Here is a 17,207-nt window from a genome sequence, read left to right as displayed (position 1 = left end):
AGCCAGGATTGAATTTGGGACTTCTTGCATGCATAGCATGTGCTTTAGCACTGACCTTTGCAGAGTACACATATGAATTTTAACAAAGTGAGGAGGCACTAGAGGCAGGTGATAGTGGGGGAGAAATACTCTGTATATGTTCAGAGGCATTCATCGCCTTTTTGATTAACAATTCTTCACCCTTGAGTCACCAACTAAGGGCCTATACAGATTGGGAGAAAGGGGCAAAGAGAGGCTGCCCCTTTTTCCCCCGGATCATGGCTGCGCCGACCAGTGTGGCCACTATGCACTGGGAGAAAGAAGCTGTGAAATGCAGTTCCTTTCTCCGCTGCTACTGAGGCGCCATAAGTGCCCTGGAGCGATGCTGTAATGTCCCTCATTTGGACGTGGCGCACAAGCAACGTTATCATCTCGCATGCCATTTAAACGGCAGCGTGCCGAGATGGCTCCCACGGAGCACAGTAGGGCTCGGGAGCATGTAGACACTCCACTCTCTTGAAGCACAGGCTGGCACAAAGCGCTGTTCTGTACCGGGCCAATGTTTTGTAGCCACTTGAGTAGTATAGTAGAATAGTGTCCTCTAACTAGAATGAGAACACAATTTGCTATTCATTTTTTCTGATCCGGATAGGCAATCTAGGATGTTTGATATACTGGAGGGGATGAGAAGGTGGAGGTGAAAAGAAAGAGATGCAGATCAGCGAAAAAACTAACTTTAATAGCTCATGAGATACCATGCTTTAAGACAGTCTTGGCCAACTGGGCAGTTTCCAGAAGTATTGTACTAGAAATCCATCATTCCCATGCATGTATACAGAGACCAACACATGTGGAAAGTACCAGGTTGAGGATTTGGCTACAACTGTTTCTTTCTTTCCTAGAAAGTCATCCAGGGACCAACAGCCAATGCCTTGTAAAACAGTACAAGCGCCTCAACTACCACATGAAGTAGCACTGCTCTAGGGCATCAAAGTGACAGCCCACATGCCATACTCTATAAATTCCACAATTTGTTTTAAAAACCAAGTGATTTGTTATTATGTAACAAATAATTTAATGGAATTCAACAACTCAAACTCTTTTACTTGTTAATACTAACAACTATTAATTTATCTCCCAGTTCTTAAGATACAACATTAAAGTCCAAAGCTTTGGAAAGCAGTTGCAAAACCAAGAAGCTAAATACCTGGTGCAGTATCTGAATCAGAAAAGAAACAAAAAGAAAAAACGACCAACCCTGAAATGTGATATTCTGTACATTCCACACACCACATTCATACCTCATCTTTATGACAAACACTAACACCAGATTTTTATTTTATTTTATTTTTGCACAGGACAGCTGCACACATATGGCCTCTCAAATCCTAGTACAGTGATTTCCAAACTTGATCCTCCTGAAGTCCCAGTCAGCTTGGCCAACAGTCCAGAATTCAGGAGCTGAAGTCCAAAACATCTGGAGGAGCAAAGTTTGGGAACCAGTATCCTAGTACAACTCTCTAGCCCTGGTGGTGCAATGGTTAAATGCCTGTACTGCAGCCACTCACTCATAAACCATAAAGTTGCGAGTTCTATACCAGCAAAAGGGCTCAAGCTCAACTCAGGCTTGCATCCTTCCGAAGTTGCTAGAATGAGGACCCGGATTGTTGGGGGCAATTAGCTTACATTTTGTAAACCGCTTAGGGGTGCTTAAGTGCACTGATACGCGGTATAAAAATGTACTTGCTATTGCTCTAACTACTACACCAGGGATTGGCAAAGGGCTGCTAAACATTGTAGGACAAAAACATTTGGAATGTCAGAGTTGCGCAACCCTAGTCTAGAGGCACATCATGCAGAAATGTTGCTAAAGTCATGTGGGTCTAAATTTGGTACACATGTGAATAGGGGACCAATTCAACATTGGGAGGGGTGTCCACAGTAGGTTTGCTTTAGGGTCGCCATAATTGGAGCCATACAGCAGCAGCAGCAGCAGCAGCAAGAATAACAACAGGCATTATCAGTTGGACAGGAGCACCTGCCCTGGGTCCAGGACACGGAGGGAAGACTAAAAAGCCTAAGAGCACTGCAGCTCTTGCCCAAAATGATCCCATGTGTCTTTTTAGTCAAAGGAAAAAAATGGTATCAGGAAATGTATTAGTTGTGGAATGCCTGATAGTTAACTCTGAGATTCTCAACATATTCTACTATTGTACTATTCTACTGTAGTACTCAAGAGCTTAAAAATTTAAAAGTGTGAGCCATTTCTTTTGGTCACTGGGAGGAGGAGGAGCTAGAACACTTATTCTACAGAACTGTTGGTAGAGGAATTCTGGGACATTTCTTGCAAATAGGAGCCTGGTTTTCTGTGTCCACTTTGCTTGGGTAAGAGCTTAAAATTTTAAAAGTGTGAGCCATTTCTTTTGGCCACTGTGAAGAGGAGGAGCTAGAAGACTCATTCTACAAAACTGCTAGTTCTTTTCACATTCATTTTTATTTTTTTATAGTCAAGGAGGGTTTGGAGTACAGAGGAGAAAGTCACCTGGGCACAGTGTTGGAGGACATCTCCTTCAATTTTACACTTTACTGTTCACTACTGCCTTAAGGGGCTTGTGGGGACTTGCTCAGAGGAAGCGTGAGAGACTTGCCTCTGGAACTAGCTTGTAGCCAGGAGCTCTGTACATAACTATAGCCCCAGTTGATTGAGTTTGCTAACAGAGTTTGGAGACAAAGGCTAGGCCCACAGTGGTTCTTTATACTGGTGTTTAGCAGGGGAAGGCTTGTTCAGTGCCTCCTTAAGACTTCTCAGTATGGACACTGGGGGCCCTGCTGCAGTTACCTGCAACACTTGAGGGATGTTTGTCTTCCTGCCTACAGATGTGAGGAACTTCACCTGCACTAAGTGCAAGTTGGTAGCCCTCTTAGAAAAGAAAGTACAGTAGTTGGAGGCCCAGGTATCTACATTTTAGCATCATAGGGAGGAAGAGGTTTTCTTGACCAGAACAGACCAGACGGTCCTGGACAGGAAACACACAGAGGAAGTTGTTGGGGAGGAGGAGGTCACTTCACACACAACAGAAGCAGATAGTTGGAGTAATGTCACACACAGAAGTAGGGAAACCAGGGAACGTTCTGTGACCTTGCAGCTGCAGAATCAATTTGAATCTCTATATTATCAAGGATGATGAGGAACAGCAGATGGGACAGACTTCGGGGACAGAGCAGGGGACCCTGAGAGTACCGCTAAGCCTCAGAGGAGGCGTATGGTGGTTGTGGGGGACTCCTTGCTGAGAGGCACTGAACCAGTGGTTTGTGGGCCTGACAAGATGTCTCGGGAGGTGTGCTGTCTCCCTAGGGCAAAGATCTGTGATGTGACAGAGAGGCTGACAAGACTTGTCAAGCCTACTGACTGTCACCCCTTTCTTTTGGTTCATGTGGGAACCAATGATACCGCAAGGCACAGCCTTCAGAATATCATAAGGGATTATGAGGCTTTGGGTAGGAAGTTGAAAGAGATGGATGCACAGGTTGTCATCTCATCTCTTCTCCCAGTTGAAGGGCATGGTCCAGGAAGGGAGAGAAAAATAGCAGAGGTGAATAACTGGCTCCACAGATGGTGCCACCAAGAACAATTTGGATTCTTGGATCATGGTCTGAGGGTCCAGGAAGAGGGACTTCTGGCAAGGGATGGGTTGCATCTCACGCCAGTTGGCAAAAATGTTTTTGCCAATAGTCTAAAAAATTTGATCAGGAGGGCTTTAAACTGAGTTATGTGGGGGAGGGAGACAGTATTCTGGAAGGCAAAGGGGATGAAGAAAATAGTCAAATTGTCATAGAGGGAACAAGACAAACAGTGCAAGGACCTAAAAGTGGAAGGCAAAAAAACTTGCACAGGCAGCAAGTAAAGAGGACCCATGGTCTAAGATGTCTCTACACTAATGCACAGAGCATGGGAAATAAGAAAGATGAACCTCAACTCCTAGCACAACAAAGCAAATTTGACATAAAGGCCTCACTGAAACCTGGTGGGACGAGTCTAATGATTGGAATGTAGAAATAGAGGGGTATAACCTTTTCAAGAGAAACAGGCCAAACAGGAAAGGAGGAGGAATAGCCTTAGACTGTATGTCAGGGACATTTACACCAGTGAAGAAATCCAGGACATCAATCCTGGAAGCCAGGTGGAGAGCATCTGGATAAAAATTAAAGGGGAGGGAGAGCTGATTTTAGTAAACTTTGAGAAATACTGGGGGTGATCCCATGGTCAGGAATACTAAAAGAGAAGGGAGTTAAAGATGGATGGGAGTTTCTCAAGGGGGAGATACTGAACGCGCAATTTCAAACAGTTCCAGTGAGGAAAAAAAATGGGAGGTGTCTCAAGAAACCAGGATGGATGACTAAGGAACTTTCAACTGAGCTAAGTTTTAAATGGAACATGTATAAGAAATGGAAAAATGGGGAAATCACCAAAGAGGAATTCAAACGAATAGCGAGCATGTGTAGGGATAAAGTCAGAAAAGCTAAAGCACAGAATGAACTCAGGCTTGCTAGAGAGGTTAAAAACAGCAAAAAGGGCTTTTTTGGATATGTCCACAGCAAAAGGAAGAAGAAGGAAATGGTAGGGCCACTATGTGGAGAAGATGGCAAAATGTTAACAGAAGACAGATAAAAGGCAGAATTACTCAACACCTTCTTTGCCTCAGTCTTCTCAGAAAAGGCAAAGGGTGCTCAACCTGAGGATAATGGAGCAGAAGATAGAATAGGGGAATTTCAGCACAGAATAAGTAAAGAGATAGTACAGGAATATCTGGTTAATCTGAATGAATATAAATCTCCAGGACCAGATGAACTACATCCAAGGGTATTAAAAGAACTGGCAAATGTAATATCGGAGCCATTGGCAATAATCTTTGAAAACTCTCAGAAAACAAGAGATGTCCCAGCAGACTGGCAGAGGGCAAACGTTGTCCCCATCTTCAAAAAGGGGAAAAAAGAGGATCCCAACAATTATCGTCCAGTTAGTCTGACATCAATACCAGGAAAAATTGTAGAGCAGATCATTAAACAGAGAGTGTGTGAACATCTAGAAAGCAATGCCATAATCACAAAAAGTCAACATAGGTTTCTGAGAAACAAGTCATGCCAAACAAATTTAATCTCTTTTTTTGATAAAATTACCAGCTTGGTAGATGAAGAGAATGCTGTGGATATAGTATATCTTGCTTTCAGTAAGGCTTTTGACAAGGTTTTCCATGACATTCTTGCAAACAAGCTTGTAAAATGTGGGCTAGACAAGGTAACTGATACATGGATTTGTAATTGGCTGACTGGCCAAACCCAAAGGGTGCTCAACAATGGCTCTTTTTCATCCTGGAGAGAAGTGACCAGTGGGGTCCCACAGGGCTCTGTCCTGGGGCCAGTGTTATTGAACATCTTTATCAATGACCTGGATGACAGAATTTCGGGGCATACTTATCAAATTTGCAGATGATACCAAATTAGGGGGAGTAGCTAATACCCCTGAGGACAGGATCAAAATTCAGAATGACCTTAATGGATTAGAAAGCTGGGCCAAAGCTAACAAAACAAATTTTAACACTTAGGGTGGAAAAATGAAATGCACAGATATAGGATGGGGGACACCAGACTTAATGAAACTACATGTGAAAGGGATCTGGGAGTCCAAGTAGACCACAAACTGAACATGAGTCAACAGTGCGATGCGGCAAATAAAAAGGCCAATGCGATTCTAGGCTGCATCAATAGAAGTACAGTATAGTGTCTAGATCAAGAGAAGTAATAGTGCCACTCTATTCTGATCTGGTCAGGCCTCACCTGGAATATTATGTCCAGTTCTGGGCACCACAATTTTAAAAGGATGTTGAGAAACTGGAGCATGTCCAAAGGAGGGTGACCAAAATGGTGAAGGGTCTGGAAACTATGCCCTATGAGGAATGAGGGAGCTGGGGATGTTTAGCCTGGAGAAGAGAAGGTTAATGGGTGATATGATAGCCCTGTTTAAATATTTGAAGGGATGTCATATTGAGGAGGGAGCAAGCTTATTTTCTGCTGCTCCAGAGACTAGGATCTGGAGCAATGGATGCAGGCAAAGAGATTCCACCTCAACAATAGGAGGAAGTTCCTGACAGTGAGGGCTGTTCGACAGTGGAACACACTCCCTCAGAGTGTAGTGGAGTCTCCTTCATTGGAAGTCTTTAAGCAGAGGCTGGATGGCCATCTGTCGGGGATGCTTTGATTTAGATTTCCTTCATGGCAGAGGGTTGGACTGGATGGCCCTTGCGGTCTTCTCCAACTCTATGATTATGTGATTCTATGATTCTATATAGCCTTCTCACTTTCTCTCTTTTTTTCTCTCATACCACCTCTTTTCACCCCTTTCTAACTGCGAGTGAACAAAGATTTTATTGTTAAAGAAGGCATCTGAGAGCTTAGCTTTGATTTATGAGTCCATTCTCCTCCTTCCCCACCCATTTCAAGTTCTGAATTCATCACCTCCATTTAAAGCTTACCAGGATACACTGTCAAATTCTTTGAAAGTGTAGTTAAAACTGCAGTATCACAGAACTGACAAGCTTGTTCACTACAGTGCATACCTAAAAGTCTCATCTCTACCTTCACCTGATTCTGACAAGCTGAAGCCCTCATAAATTTCTTCTTTCCTCAGATGCATTGTGCTTTTCTTCATCTGTGCTAGTCAGTGTTATGGTTGTGGCCCAAGAACCAGTAAAGTTTGGTTTATTAATGCTCCAGTTCTACTTAGGTAATCTATGAAGCCTTCTCCACATCAGCCTTGCTCTATATGAGAGCAGTTTGCTTCGCATATTGCCTATAGAAAGAAACCATAACTATGCTGAGCAACTCTAGGATACAAAGCCAACTGGGGGGAGGGGGGAGGTGTTCCTAATTCTAGAAATAGGCTAGAATTCTAACTATGGACAACTTGAAGTAATTCTCTTGCATAATGGTCTTGCCAACATGACTAAAAAGGCAGCAAGCAGCTAGTTGTCTTAGCTGCTTTAAAAACAGCTGTTAACTTATCCCTTTCCTCATCCTTCCCTTCTTAATATTTTAACATTTTATTTTATTTTATTTTTTGCAATTACAACAGAATCTCCATGGCCTCACATCTGGAGAGGGAGGGCAAGGCTCCAAGTCACCCAAAGATATATGTGTGTATAAACAGAACTTCCATTCACCCAAACAAACATCTGATTATCTGCATCCTTTCAACATTTCCAAGGCATTCAGTTAAATACGTATACACTTTGGTATTGTTATCTGGCCATACATTGAACATTTTCAAGTCTATTCTTTTTCTTTTCTTTTTTTTCCTGTGAGACACAAATGTCAGATATGATTTCATCATCCTTGGCACTGAGCTGGAATTTTAAATCATCCATGCAACTTTACAGAAAACCATGTCTGACCACTGCAAAAAGAATACAGTTTGGATGTGTCTGTCTCTGTGTTATGTGTATGCACACTTCTGTGAGTTTGACTGTTCATAAGCTTCAGGTCCCAGTTTACCCTAAAGAGTGCAACCTAAGGTTTAATGGCCCTGTATTACTAGGTTGTTGTTAAGAATGCTATTTAAATGCATTGGTTTTAGATGGAGCACTAGAAGGATTCTGAGCTTGTCCGAAGCTTCTGAAAACATTGTATATTTGACTGAATAAACAGGTATAATATTTAAGAAATATCCAAAAAATATCTTCAGTGGATGTTGGACAGAAATGGGGGTAGCAGATCTAATAAAAAATCAATCAGGACTAGCATATTAACCACAGAAAATAGGACAGCTATTTCCAAGTCAGCAGGGAGCCCACTGATATCACTACAGATCAAAACATTGTGTATGCGCCTTAGTTCATTTGCAGGAAATATGAGCCAAGTTACTAACTTGGGACAAACACTGAAACACTATTGAAACAGGCCCTAGTATATAACAAGTCAAAAAACAGTCAACAACTATCTGAAATGAAAGGTTAGGTATGAGACAAAACATTGCATTACTTGTTAATACTTGTATAAGGTATTCATATTTACAGGGCAAGTGTTGGAATTCTTAACTTTCACATTTTGAACTGAACACAAATGTTCTAAGTTTGTGGGAAATTTGCCAAAGTGTGCAAATACCTCCCCTAGACTTCATAATAAGATATGTATGCCTGCAATAGCAGTGCTGACAAATTTCATCTGCAGAAAATCTGTGAAATATATATATATATTGCAGCAGGACTTTAAGAAAATATACTGTCTCTTGGCCTCTAAAAAGGCATGTGGAAGTGGATGGGCTTTATAAATGAATAAATGAATTAATGTTTAAATAATAAGCTATAATGCTAGCAGAAAATAGCAAAGACCTGAAATGATTACTGAAGACAGTGAAGGAAGAATGTTCAAAGGCAAGTTTATAATTAAACATTAAGAAAACAAACAGAGGCCCTGGACAGATGGGCTCTTTAGCACGTCCTGGCGACGTGCTAGGGTTGCCCTGGGGCGCCGTTTCTAGATGCCCCACAATCCTAGGACGTCGCCCAGACGTCCCAGCTGTGCGGCGCCGTATACACGGCGCGCTGTGACGTCACTGCTGCACGCCTTCCAGATGCGCACGCGCAGTGGCAATTTCCTCCTGCCGCCACAGACAGTTTGTGGCGGCACAAAAAGGAGCCGCTTTTTAGCGGTCTTTTTGTTTCCACGTAGCCGTGCCACACAATTTGGATGCTGCAGTGCGGTTACGCGGAAAAGAGAGGTGGCCACCGGTCGCCTCTTTCTGGCGGACTGTACCCCACCATAATTACTACAGATAATTCACATAACTATGACCACAGATAATTCATATAACTTTAAAGAAGAGAATGAAGACATTGAAATAGTTCAAGATTTTTCATACCTTGACTCAGTCATAAAAAAGAATGGAGACTTCAATCAAAAAAATCAGAAGACCAAGACCTGGAAGGCAGTTATGAAGGAACTAGAAAAAATCCTCAACAGTAAGGATTTCCCATTGAATTTCCCATTTCTATGTATGGCTATGAAAGCTGGACAGTGAAGAAAGCTAATAAGAAGAAAATCAACTCATCTGATATGTGGCGCTGGAGAAGAGTTCTGTGGATATTGTGGATTGTTTAAAAAATAAATAAAAGGAGGGGAGGGGTTGTAGAGCAAATCAAGCCCAAATTCTCCATAGAAACCAAGATGACTAAAATTACTGTCATACTTTGGACACATCATAAGAAGGCATGACTCACTAAAAAAGAGGTAGAAGGCAGTAGAAAAAGAGGAAGACTACATTCCAGATGGATGGACTCAATCAAGGAATCAGTGGCACTGACTCTGCAGGACCTGAACAGGGCTGCTGATGACAGGGTGACTTGGAGTTATCTCATTCATGGGGTCATCATAAGTCAAAGTTGACTTGAAGGCAGTTAATAATGACAAATGATTTAAGAAGATGATATAAGCCCAAAATAGAAGGGCCAAACAGGGAGGCTTCCGGCTGCTTTGGAAATGTGGCGTGCATATGATGCACGCCCCTGAAGCAGCCACAAGCTGCTCTGAGGTTGCCTAATGTGGTGCAAAGCAACTGGACGAAGGAGCAGCAAAAAACCACTCCTGCGGACAGCTTGTTTGGGACTACAGTGGTGGCCCGCTTCAGGAGCGGGCATCTGGTCGCCACTGTCTCAGGCCAATCACAACCCGATTGCAGCTGGAGAGGCCAAAGGCTGCTCCTAGCCACCCGTCTGCTTCACCCCATAGTGACATCCCTCCAACAACCTACTTTACTTTTGGAATTCACAGAATTAAACAGCAGTACCTATCTTGCAGACACATTCATTGATATATGTTTTGCTCTAACTGCCTTTTAAAAAACTAAATTATTGATGTGCCTAGCATCATAAGATACCCAAAAGTATATGTCTCTTTTTATGGGAAAGCAGAAATGAAGGTGAATAATAGTGCTTAAGAACACTAGATTGTTATCAGAAGATATCAAAAAATCCCACTCTATCTGGGGTTATGGTGAAAGCACAGGATGGCCTACAGCATTTGCAAAATTCACATGTTGTCATATGAGATTTTTTTTAACCAAAAGTTCTAATAATCTGAGTTGTCACAGAAGAGGGTTCTCTTTTTTTCCATTTTTCTTTTTAAAAAAATACTCCCTTCAAGTCCAAGCCCAGGAATCCCACAGTAAAAATAAATATACAGTTGCTGCAGAGAGAGGTCGTCAATGAAAACCAAAACACAGGGTTGGAGGAAAGGCCACAACTTTATTTAACCAAACAGAACAGGGGTAGGGTTGGCCCCAAAGCATAAGGTCCGGATCTGACATTAATCAACCCCTGCTTGGTCAATGAACCGAATTGCTGCTTTGGGATGACATAGGGGCAATGAAAACGCCCTCTCAAGACATGCAACCGGTCGATCCCATGTTTGCAGTTAGGCCCCTAGTCACCAGGAGATGTTGAATTGATGTGGCCTCCACAATGGCCACATAGCATGCCCTCAGTGCTCCCGGGTCCTGAAGGACTCCCAATCCAGTGCTACACAGCCCTAGAAACTGCCCACCAGATTCAGGACCTATGCAAACACCCCTATAAAGTTGTGACAATACAGCACCCTGAACCAAGGGAGGGAGGGTGGGAGAGCCGAGCAAGAATGGCACCCAGGCAGGACACCACATGGCCTTATACTGTATAGGCCTAACAACCAATCAGGGGCTGGGGAAAGGAGAAGGCACCGCCTACCCGGCCCCCTGAACCAATCAGCTGTGCCCGGGAGACCATGGCAGCCAATCCTCCAACGGCAGGCATGTCTAGACCTGGCAAGGCATGCTGGGAGCCTGAGCAGGTCTACCAGGCCCCAGCAGAAGCGGCTCCCCCCCCCCCCCCCCGGCAGCAACCAGGCTGGCCCCGGTAAACGGCCCCATTTTTTTCACAGTGAATATGAAGCAATGTGGTCTCCATCCCCTCAAGATTTATATACTGGATGAGCAGTTCCAGGTTAACCAAACATCAAATCAAACCAGCTATTTCAATAGCAGAACATTAAAATGTGATTCTTGTTTCCTATTTCTATAGAATATGGCTTGGGTCCAGGCTATTTTCAAGGACCATTTTTCCCTGTACAAGTCCATTAAGGTTTTATGACCATCTGGAGAGGACCTCCTCTCTGTCCCACCACTTTCTCAGGCTCTTTTGGGCTTCTCAGTGACTGCTCCCAGACTTTGGAACTCGCTCCCTACAGAGGCCAGCCTGGCCCCATCCTTGCATTCCTTTGGGCAGCAGGTTAAAACACTTTTGTGCCACCAGACTTTTACAGATTGTTCAGGTTGGGCTCTTAATGGTGTATGGTGCTGGTTTCAAAGTTTTTAAAGGGCTTGCATGTAGTGTTTTAATTGTATTCCGGGCGCAATACAAGGTTCTGGTTATCACCTATAAAGCCCTAAATGGCTTGGGCCCAGGATACTTAGAGGACCGCCTCTCTCCATACAATCCGCCCCGCACACTCAGATCATCTGGGCAGCAACTGTTAAAAGCTCCAGAGGTTCGATTAGCCACCACCACTAGGAGGGCCTTCACCACCTCGGCCCCCAACCTCTGGAACTCGCTGCCTGTCGAGCTCTGCTCGGCCACCTCCCTTGTCCAATTTAAGAAGGGGTTGAAGATCTATCTCTTTGAGCAGGCCTACCCCTGACTCCCGCCCTGGATGCTCTCTCCCCCCTCCTTCGTCAGCATTGTCTAGCTGGCATGAGTTTGGGTTATTGGGTTGTTTGTTATTTTGTATGTTTTAACTGTTCTGGATTTTATTGTAATGTATTTTGATGTAAACCGCCGTGATTTTCTTAGAAGGGCGGTATAGAAATAAAATTTTTATTATTTATTATTATTATTTTTAATGCATTTTAAAAAATTAATTGCTTTAATATATGATTGTTTAATTGAGTATTTTATACTTTCATTTAACTTTTGTAATAGTTTTAGATTTGTATTGCTTTAAAATGTTGTTGGCCACCTTAAGTCCCACTATCGGGAGGTGGGATATAAACTTCTTTCATTTATATGCTGAAAACATCATAAGAAACGCAGAATTAGAATCAGAAAAGGGAGAAGTTAAGATAGGAGGAAGCAAGATTAACAACCCAAGATATGCGGACGACACCATAATATAAGTGGAAGCTACTGGGGAATTAGAACAGTCAATAAGGAAGGTCAAAGACGAAAGTGCAAAGGCAGGTATGATGCTGAACATAAAGAAAACAAAAATAATGACCACAGAGGAAATACACAAGTTCAATCTAAACAACGAGGAAATTGAAATGGTTAAAGAATTCCTATATCTCGGATCAAACATTGACCAGAATGGAGACTGCAATCAAGAAATAAGAAGAAGACTAGGAATGGGAAGGGCAGCCATGAAAGAACTGGAAAAGATACTGAAGAGAAAAGACATACAACTGAGCACTAAAGTCAGAATCGTTCAGGCCCCTGTACTCCCAATTACCATGTGTGGATATGAGAGCTGGATAGTGAAGGAAGCAGATAGAAAGAAAATCAACTCATTCAAAATGTGGTTCTGGAGAAGAGTACTTAGGATACCATGGTCAGCCAAGAAGACAAACAAAGAACAGGATAGACGAGGGCTTTCCTTGGAAGCAAAGATGATCAAGTTGAGACTATTATACTTTGGCCACATCATGAGAAGGCACAGATCACTAGAAAAAACAATAATGCTAGGAAAGGTAGAGCATAGAAGAAAGAGAGGAAGACCACAAACCAGATGGATACATTCAGAGGGTTATGGGCAAGGGTATGCAGGATCTGGGTAAAGCAGTGGAAGATAGGGATCCTTGGAGATGTCTCATCCACAGGGTCGCCATGAGTTGGAACTGACTTGAGGACAGCTAACAGCAAATAACAGTTGGAGTTATAACAGAAAAGTTATGCAGCCCCTTTTTTTATATGCTTTGTTTCTAAAACTTAAAATTGTGGCCTCAGCAACTGCATTATGTGTGCATGTCTGTTAAAAAAATCATGGTTACGATTTTTAACAACTGCTAGATTTTCTCAACTTCAAAATTCACTTTTTATTCAGGCAATGGGCTATAACTGTCATATTGCCATGCAGCTCTTTACTCTATTCTGCTGTCATGATTTGTTTGGGCTTTGAAATAATGGAGCACTACCATGGTCACTTAGCAAACAGACAGGTTGCATCTCTGCAGATGCATTTGCTAGGTTGACTTTGTCACTCTGGACTAATCTAGGCTTGAAATTTTTAGCCTGTGAAAGGCTCTGACACTGATAGACTGTAGGTTAAACACACACATAGCACTGAAATTACCTTTCTATTCCCTATCTCTCTTTAGAGAAGCCCTAAGACCGTTTAATTAAGGATTTAAATGGTCACAATATATGTAATCATATAATTTACTGCACCTGTTTTTTCTTCTTTGTCTTGCACAGGAGTAGCTTTCTAACTAATTCAAGAGACCTTTGCTTAAAAAAAAATACAGATTTCAAAAGAAGGGCCTTCCTTTCCCACAAGGTCACATTACTAGACATGAGTAGCCCCGTGATCTGACTTTTAAATCAGAGCATTTCTTTTGTCTCCCAGGAAACAGAGAAAAACCATGTTGGTTGAAAAGAAGCTGTTTGCTCTTCACCATTTTCACTGATGATTCGCAAAACTTCAGGTGCCTATCCCTCAATAATGTAAATTAAATCTAGGCATCCTCATAGTTTTTGCTTCTCTACTTATGTGTCAAGCAGGCAAGATAATTTCTCAGCTAAACTTGACTTGGCAGGGGGTAAAGGCAGACAATTACAAAATAGTACTTAATGCACCCCATTGAAACCACAGCAACTCAGCTTATTTTATCTCACGCAGGCAACCAGTGAAACTCAGCTGTTTCTTGCAAGGGCATATCTGACCAAAATAAATCCATGTTGTACACTGAAAGGAGGAAGGAAGGGGAAAGAGAGATTTAAGAGAAAAGAGGGGGTTGTCTGTTTTGAAAACAGAAGTCTGGTGTTCTAACTGCATCTTCAGTCGTGGGATAATTTGGAAGTAAAGATTTAATTTTTTGCTCATTCAATTCTCACTTGCAAGTATTAAAAAAATCTCACTGATATCTTGAGATTACATGAATTTGCTGCACATTTTTGGTTGTTGTTTGATATTGGGGGGGGGGGGGTGTCTGAAAAAGTATACAACTTCCAATGCATTCATGGATTTTCCACAAAAAAAGTCCCAAAAGGTTTTTTTTAAAACAACAACAACAACTCATGCTGCTTGACTGTTTTCTTGACAGGCTGTATCAACAACATCAGGACACACTTTTTCTCACTGATGTATTCTTTACATTTCTACTAGGAAGCCTAGGGAAAATCACTATCCTAGAGAAGGCCTTACTAGTCAAAATGGAAGAACTGCTTCAGGTCACAGATAGAGGCTTCCTCATTGTTCGTCATGAACTTTCCAACCCTCTTTTGGTAGAGAAAAAAATAGAGTGTGTCATACAACCCTACCTTAGTCTGACCCAAACCAGCCTGCAGTTATGGTGATGGACATTGTCAGATTGCCAGCACAGCTGCCACATGAACAATTCCAAACATTCCCACCTTAATTTTCCATTGCACAAAGATATAATGAATTGGCCAAAGCTCTTGGCAAAGTGGCCCCACAGAGTGGAGTACACAGTGTTGCTGTTGCTGTTACTTCTAGCACTTGAAGCTACAGGCTCTAAACAACCTGATTCCAGTTAATATCAGAACAATTATAGGACCTAAGTTTACAAGAATAAACATAAATCTCTTCTCTGTAAATCTGTTTTCTACCCCCCCCCCCAAAAAAAAAAAAAAAAAAAAGAGGAGGAAGAAGAAGACAGTGAGGATAGTAATCAGAGATCCAGAAATTTTCAGTACTCTATCTGGCCAATGCTTATTTGTATGTCCGTACTCACATTAACATCATCAACAACAAAGCATCTATTGCTACAAGATCTTTCTCAGGATGCTCCATGTTTATTCACACAATATTCATTTCCAAGATGGAAAACAAACATACAAAGTGAATCTTGAGGCGTACCTGCCATCATAAGCATGCTGATATTCTACACCTTGAACTAGTTCTTCAGTCCCTCAAAAGCCCTAACATGGGCTAATTTTCCATCATTCATACTACCAGAATCTGCCAAAAAAAGGTTCCATTTATCACAAACTAAAAAAATGCTTCAAGGAGGAAAGATTTTACAGTTCCTCTGAAAGCTGGGCAGTGATCCTGATAGATGGAAGCTGAATTTTTGCTGTAATACATTTTGGCTGCTCTTGCAGCTACTGCTGTGAAAGGAAGATGGTCTTTAAAATGCTTCTCTTACATCCATCCTTCCAGCAACCTCTAGCACCACAAATGCACAACTCCCATGGCTTTTCCAAGGAGTTGATAAATGTGTCTTCACGGGTCTTCAGGCCACCTTTTATTTCAGTCACTTATCTCTGTCTCCTACTGTGCTATCTAAGCGTATAGATATGCCTGCAGAACCATGCTGTGTCTCACAACTGTCCCTCTTATTAAGCATCTGAAGTTCCTGTAAAGCATCCATTCTGAACAGGTTTGCTGAAGCCACCATGTCCTTATCTGCTCTTGACACAGGTGACGTTCCAATGAATCACAAGCACTTTAGACAAATTTTCAGGAAATGGCACCTATAAAGCTTTGCACCTCTGCCATAAATTCCTTTAGGCACTTTCCTCAGCACACCCTTGTCTGAACAAAATCAGCATGGCGCAGAAGCATTAGCATGAAAAGGAGAAGTGGGAAAAGAATCTAACTTATTATATGTTGTGTTTTATGTTGTTAGCAGAAAGGGGCGTGATTATTTATCACTAAATTTGATGCCTACTGTATCAAGCACATCCCATGCCCCCTGAAGTGTCTGAATAGTAATAGTAACATACTGTAGTTACCCTTTAGCTACCATGTGCTTTCCTTATTAAAAAGCTGCCTTTTCGAACAGGCAGTACATATTGCTTCTGAAGCACTCAAAGTTGACATAAAAGTCTGCTTGGTCTCTACTGTTAACAATGACAGGTAGTCTTGGTGGACCCCACCCCAAAGTGATAAACACCCCAAGAGATAAAGACTCAAAAAGATATAGTGCAGCAATACAGATTCAGGAATAAAGCATTCAATAATAACTCAACTGCCTTAAATGGGATAGTCGCAACCTATATATTTCCAGATTCACAAAACTAACAAGGCAAGCAAGTACAGAAAAAAACTGGCAAAATGGAAGAGCTGGGACTGGATATTTGGCCATTTTATGAGGAACATTTTACATGACATTGCTTACATAATTTTATGGGTAAGAAAGTAACTGATGAACAAGAAAGTAACTGATGAACAAGAAAGTATCCTGTCATAGTTCACCTAAACTACAATTTCAATGCAATCTCATTCAGAAAACATATTCTCTGCCTTAGATTCTCTCACGTGTAATCTGAAGACAACAATACCACTGGATTAATTCACAGGAATGTAGTAAGGATTACCAAGATGATATATGTCAGGCATTCTGAGCACTTGGAGTAGGAGCACTGAGCCTGATGTTGATGTGGCATCAATGCCATTTATGAGTAAATCAGAGTATACTAATTTTATAAGGAGGCTGTCTTGGTCCTGAACCAGTGTCTGTCATCTGTAATGTACTGGATGAGGGAAAACACTGAAACTCAATCCAGACAAGACAGAGGTCAATTGAAAGATAGATCAAGGAAGAGCAATTTAGGATGGGGTTACACTCTCCCTGAAGATACAGATTCACAGTTTAGATGTACTCAGCTTTGAACCAGGTTTCTGCTTTTGCACATTTAAAACTTATTGTGCCGCTTCTTTGAGACATCAGATTTGGCCATGGAGGTACCTGCCTTAGTTACATTCTGTTTGGACCACTGTAGCACACTCTACTTGGGGCTGCCTTTGAAGAGGAAACTTTAGCTGCTCCAAAGAGCTGCAGCCAGACTGTTAAGTGAGACAGGTCACAAGGACCATAGTATGTCCTTGTCAAAACAGCTCTACTGGCTGCCAATTTGTTTCCAGACACAATTCAAAGTGCTGGTTATGACCTATAAAGCCCTATATGGCTCAGGTCCAGGCTATTTGGTAGACCATGTCTCACTGTTTGAGCTGGCCCTGAGATTATC

The 17,207-nt window shown here is 42.1% G+C and overlaps 1 protein-coding gene across 6 annotated transcripts in view; it reads right to left on the bottom strand.

Annotated features, from left to right (window-relative positions):
• Window positions 1-17,207, bottom strand: part of SEMA5B (semaphorin 5B) — a 537,498-nt gene that overhangs the window by 192,322 nt on the left and 327,969 nt on the right. The gene's annotated exons all lie outside the window — the stretch shown is intronic.

The sequence above is a fragment of the Sceloporus occidentalis genome, unplaced genomic scaffold (genome assembly GCF_023333645.1).
Source record: "Sceloporus occidentalis isolate IW3139 unplaced genomic scaffold, rSceOcc1.0.p SCAF_4, whole genome shotgun sequence".
NCBI classification, from domain to species: domain Eukaryota; kingdom Metazoa; phylum Chordata; class Lepidosauria; order Squamata; family Phrynosomatidae; genus Sceloporus; species Sceloporus occidentalis.
Note: the sequence above shows the minus strand (reverse complement) of the source record. Positions and strands in the feature narration are given on the sequence as shown.